Below are 6,349 nucleotides of genomic sequence, written 5' to 3'. Positions count from 1 at the left end.
CCCAGGTAGATCTTCGTTGCAGATTGTAGACCTGTCCAGGTTCTTGTTCCTAGGACCAGTTAGTTTGGGTTGTTATTTCCTTTTGCTTATTTACCCACATGGGTGTAGCCACAGTCCTTGCCTTCAGTTTGAGCAGGAAGGTGAGGGGGAGTTGGGAGTCATCTGTCAGGGAAACACAAAACAAGGCTACAGTAGGATGCAGAGACTATCCATGTAGCTATCTGGTGCCCTGCGGAGAGTTTTCCTTCCAGAAAATAACAGTGCAGTAGATTGCAGGAGAATTTGCCTACACTTCAAAAGAGCTCCATGTATCCTATCCCTCACAACATGGAGTGTGATCCACCGCAAAAGAACTCCAGAATGCTCTGGGAAGACTTGAAATTCACATTGCTGTCTGGTGAACTTGCCAGCCTCCAACTCATGCACCACGTTGGTTCATGAAAGCAAAATTGATACAAGTGTAACTTCAGCCTCATGTAGCAGACACACTCAATGAGCAGACCACACACCGAGTTACCCACATGAGGCATCCATAACCCAAATGAATGGAGGAAAGGACCAGCAGACCAATTTAACAAGCATTTGTAATGCAACAGGTCTCACATTTGCGAGAGTTTAACCCCTTCCCTGCTCATGACGGAACCACTCCGTCATGAGCCACGGTTGCGCTGTGCTCATGACGGAGTGGTTCCGTCATGCTGCGGCCGTTGGCCGCCGCCCCGCCCACGCGGCGCTACTTCCCCGCCTGTGCGGGCGATTAGCGCAGTGGGCGGAGACGTGACGGAACCACTCCGTCATGAGCACAGCTCAACCGTGGCTCGTGACGGAGCGGTTCCGTCACAAGCACAGCGCCACCGCGCTGCCGCCAAACCCCCCCCAGGGCCGCGGCGGAATTCCTGCCGCGGCGAAGGGGTTAAGCTATTGGCATTGTAAATGACAATGCCTTTTATTTATCTGTTTTGATAATCAAAACATAAATAAAAGGTATTGTCACTTACCACGTCAATAGCTCAAACTCTTGTAAATGCGAGACCTATTTCATTTCAAAGAAGCGGCCGCCATTGTGCCCAGCTGCTTTTAAAGTGAAAGCGCGCATGGCGCGCTGAATGTTGCAGAAAAGCATGTTGTGCCGATAGGAGGATAAACTCATTAAAGAAATTATTGCTTACAGACTAAGTAAGACACACCATGTAACAACAGAAGTGAAAGTGCCAGTCCTCATGGGAGGTTACAAATGAAGACAAGGCGGTACTAAGGAGGGACTAACAAGCCTATTAACGAATCAGAAGCCAGCAGTTACAAAGGACAATGACACAAGCCAATGAAAAATATAGGCGGAGAGTGGGCGGAGCTTCAAGTCCATACTAGAATACAGCGAGCCTCGCGGAGCAGTGCATGCACTGCCCAGGCTCGACCTAAAAATAGAGGATAGGCCAGTAGGTGAATCGTCCTGGTAGATAACAGTAAAGAATGTCTGTCCTGCTATTGTCATCCATTGCTGCTCGTCAACAGCTCTATGGACTGATGGTAGTCACACTCAGTAAAGGAGGGCTAACTTGGTGTGCCCCTGTAGGTCACAGAGCTCCACTCTAGCCCACCTTCCATGTCGCTGGTAGCCCCCAGCACACATGCATGATTGTTTTGGTAAAAAAAAGACTTCAGAACAGTCTATTGGAAAATCGAGGCAGGGGAGCAGGGATGGGTGGAATTAGCAGAGGGTGACTCAGCTGGAATCATGAAAATTCCAACGGGGCAAAGTCCGCTCAGTGCCGGTGCATACCGTGCAGTGATTACACGTTTTGTAAAGGTGCCAAGTGGCTGGCATGCAATGGTTTCCAAAGCTTAGAAACCACTTCAAACCAGTTGATGCCCATTACATACTCTGCAGTGATTAAAAGTTTAGAAACCACTGCATATCGCTGGAGGCCCGCCCCTACATACTCTGCAGAGATTGCAACTTTTAATCACTGCAGAGTATGCAAGGCCACAGGTGAGTGGTATATGCAGTGGATTCCAAACTTTAGAAACCACTGCATAATTTAATGCGCCGGTGGAGCGGTGGAATTTTAATTAATCCGTAATTCGGCTCTGCTAGAATAATGGGGAATTACCAAAATTCCTCCGATTCCGCTGGCAGAATTGAAACATCCGCCCACGGGGCCTACAGGGGAGCACAATCTCCAGAGTGATGCAGGAAACCTTTTCCATACCCACACATGTCTTCCCATCTGCACTGTGGACAAAAAGAGGGAGCGTTTATGGCTCTGCAATGAGAATAAGAAAAGGTACTGTCTGCCATTAAAAGCTGTGGAAATTCCGCCCACCTGCAGGATTTCCAGAGGCATGCCATTTGTGACTGGCAAATTCTGCATACTTTTTTGGGATGAGTCAGCAACTCTGAGCTCTACTCACACATGCAGATTTTTTACATAAGTATAATTGAGTAGAATGCACAAAAGAGTTGTGAATCATCCACTTCCACATTTGCTGACTTCTTATACTGTCCTGTCTCAAGATCTGGCCGGAGATAAGAAATTCACTGGGATACCCTGGACCAGGATCTGGCTTATGATGGAGCACAGAGGAATCTAGGAGGGATCACACTGGAAGGAGTAGGGTGCCTGTTGGCCCTTTTCGATGGAGGCCGAGAAGTTGGGCGCTTAATAAGAGACAAGCCTCCTAACCTCTATCTGGCCCCGGCCCCCCAATTCTGGTTGGAGACACATGGTGGCGACCAAGCTATCTGTCCTGAATGTATTGACTAGACTGCTCAGAGCTCCACCCTCCATCATCAGAAGAGCTTTGGGTAGCCACCTTTGTGCTGTGTGGATGCCCTCAAAACAACAAAGAGCTGGAAATGCACTGAAATAGCTCATCCGGGTAAACTGTCAGTTTTGCGGGGATTTTGTTGAGGCCACACGAGTGTAAACTGTTCAAATGTGGTATGAATCTGATCTTTTGTGAAACCTTTTTGAAACTGTTCATATGCAAACTGTTTGCATTCATTGGAAAACTCATCTTATATAAAGTGCTCTGAAACCCATTGGGCCATGTGACGCTATATAAGACTGCACAATGGATAAGGAAATCAATATTCCCCAGCAGTTACCAATACTGAGGGCATGGCTTCAGACGTATCCCAGGCAGTGGCGAAGCATGGCTGCCATAGGCCCTAGTTAGAGTAAAGAAAATAGGTCCATATCTCAGTGGTTCGGTAGTAAAAAATAGCTAAACCTTGATTGGTGTTCAATGGACTCCAAACATTCCTGGGCACCGGTGCCACTGCACCTGATGGATTTATAAAGGCTATTCTCCTGCTCTCCTGTATCTCATCACCCTCCTTTACCTCTGCATAACTTCCTGTCTTCAATCCCTGCCTCTATTCCTTTTCCTCCATATTGGCTCAGTATATGGGACTTCCGCAGGAGTTCTTCAACAGAGTAGAATAAGGATTTTACAAACATTTGTAAATGCTAGAATTGAGTCCAAAATAGAAGAAAAATATACAGAAACATTTCAGGTGGCTTTGACCATAGCTATTGGACCATTTCGAAGATAATAATAATAGGATTTGCTAATATTGGCACTACGCAATTAGTCGTGCAGATTAATTGCTAGGCATTAAAACCAAATAATGGTCTAAAACCGACTGTATGTTATCTTGTATTGAGCTCAGTCTTTTACAAAGTGAAAAGTGTAGGATCCACCTTCTGCTAAAAGGCAACCGATAAATTAGCTGCTATCTTAAACAAGCATTGGCAAAGCCAATAGGTCTCGCCTATGTGAGATATATTGCTTGTCAATGTTTTATTGTGCAAACATGGACAACTTCGGATCAACTTCCTGTGATTCTGGGCAGATCCCTTAATCTCCCAATGCCCAAAATAAATTATTGGGAAATTGTGTAATGCAACTGGTGCTTATGTAAGGCGCTCCAATATGTTCGGGTAGAGTTTGCTCTATATAAAAATGCCCAAAACAAGAGGAAATGGTACCTCAATCAGAGCGGAAATGACAGACAGACACTAATTAAGAGAAATCAATTAGTATGTGGTCTACTGAGAAAGAAAGAAAGAAAGAAAGAAATAAAGAAATAAAGAAAGAAAGAAAGAAAGAGAGAAAGAAAGAAAGAAAGAAAGAAAGAGAGAAAGAAATAATGAAACAAAGAAACAACAAAAGAAAGAAAGATAGAAAGAAAGAAGCAATATAAGAAAGGAAAGAAAGAAAGAAAGAAAGAAAGAAAGAAAGAAAGAAAGAAAGAAAGAAAGAAAGAAAGAAAGAAATAATGAAACAAAGAAACAACAAAAGAAAGAAAGATAGAAAGAAAGAAGCAATATAAGAAAGGAAAGAAAGAAAGAAAGAAAGAAAGAAAGAAAGAAAGAAAGAAAGAAAGAAAGAAAAAAGAGGGAAAAGGAAGTGGTGTAGGAAGTGACGCCTCACACGTGTTCGCAAATTAGAAGGCAGCACATAAGAGTGATAATGATACCAACAAATGGTAAGTAACAAGTGGGCTTTAAAAGAGTTTTTCTTTTTTATACACACAATAAATAGGCAGCCAAGCAGCAGCGTATGTGCGCTGCCTGCAGGCTTGACATAACAAGCATCTGCAATGCAATAGGTCTCGCGTTTACACAGATTTGAGCGATTTGTATTGTAAATGACAATGCCTTTTATTTATGCTTTGGTTTTTAAAACATAAATAAAAGGCTTTGTCATTTACAATGCCAATAACTTAAACTCTCGCAAATGCGAGTCCTATTGCATTCCAAATGATTGAAGGCATTGCTGAGCTGCCCCTTTCTGTCTCCCATGGCCCCTGAAGAGCTCCCCGTCTGCTACGAGATAAATAAAAAAGCCGGTGGTCACAACTGTGCACAACAGACCCTCCTGCCCTCCTGCAGTAAGAGAAACTCATTAAAGAAAACGGTGCTTACAGACTAAAGAAGACTACCATGCAGCAACCGAAGTAAAAGGGCCGGTCATCATGGGAGGTTACAAATGAAGACAAGGCGGTACTAAGGAGGGACTAACAAGCCTAATGAATCAAAAGCCAGCATTTACGAAGGACAATGACACATGCCAATGACAACTATGGGTGGAGAGTGGGCGGGGCTTCAAGTACATACTCCAATACAGCATGGCTGGCAGAGCAGCGCATGCGCTGGCCAGGCTCAACATAAAATTAAATATCAAACTGTGCTACCAGTCAGAATGCAGAATTATTGCCTGGGAAACAGCTCTTCTTATCCTCAGATTTCACAATAACAGAGAGAGTGGTCTGCCCTGCTGACCTCTTTCACACCATAGTGCAGCTGCATCTGGGGAGGAGAGGCGCATCTGACACCCAAGCAGGACCCCCCAAGTCCTTGCTGCCTCCAGGCTCCGACCTCCCACACATCCATTGACGTCATCGACTGATGGAAGGGTCAGGAAGACTCTCGCGGATACCCCCACACACTCTGCGGGCTGGAGGCACACACAGGCTCATTTATCATGCTAGAACACCCCCCCTTTGTCGAGTCCCTGTTATTACATGGCTCCCACCTCAGCCCTGCCCCACGTGACCTCGCCAAAGCCCTCAGCCGCCACATGATGCTGGGAGCCCATGTGCCCAGCACTGCTGACACACTTTGTGTTATTGATGATTAAATAAAGTAATGAAGTCCCATATGTTGCCTATTATTCCCACTCACTTTCTATATCCTCACCCCTTTCCCTACTGGCATTTATTATTTGTATGGCTGGGAGGCTGAATATATTTCAACAACTTAAAACATGTCAAAAAGAACCAATACTCTAGTTTTAAAGAAGGCTGCAAGCGTTTTTGTAAAATTTTAACATCAGCGTAAACTTTGATGAATCCTGTCTTTGAAGAGGCAGTCACATAACACCAGGCCTCACCTGGTGGTAAATACCAATAGAAAGGTGCAGTACAAAACCTGCATTACTCCCCATTTTCACGCTTAAATCAGACATAAATAACACCTTATATTATTGACAAATACATGTCACAATATCACGTTTTTTTAATCGACCTGCCAAAATATCGTATCCCTGATGCCAACTACTTCATATTGCTAAATAAAGCGTTATTTATCCACAACTTCTTACCTTATCCCTACTTACAATAAGCTGCAACTTGGCAGAAAAATATTAAGGGCCTCATTTATGAAAAGTGTTGCATCGCTGCGATAAAACACCGATGCAACAAAACACCGATGCAACGCTTTTCACTGCGCCCTCCTTGCGACATCATGGATTTACTGTATGGCGCTCCATATCACAAGGATTGATAGATGCGTCAGGAATCCTGACGTATCTGTCGGCACAAAATTCATACATTGCTGGA

The sequence above is a fragment of the Triturus cristatus genome, chromosome 3_2 (genome assembly GCF_964204655.1).
Source record: "Triturus cristatus chromosome 3_2, aTriCri1.1, whole genome shotgun sequence".
Classification (NCBI taxonomy): domain Eukaryota; kingdom Metazoa; phylum Chordata; class Amphibia; order Caudata; family Salamandridae; genus Triturus; species Triturus cristatus.
The sequence above is the reverse complement of the archived record's forward strand: the minus strand, read 5'-3'. Positions refer to the sequence as shown.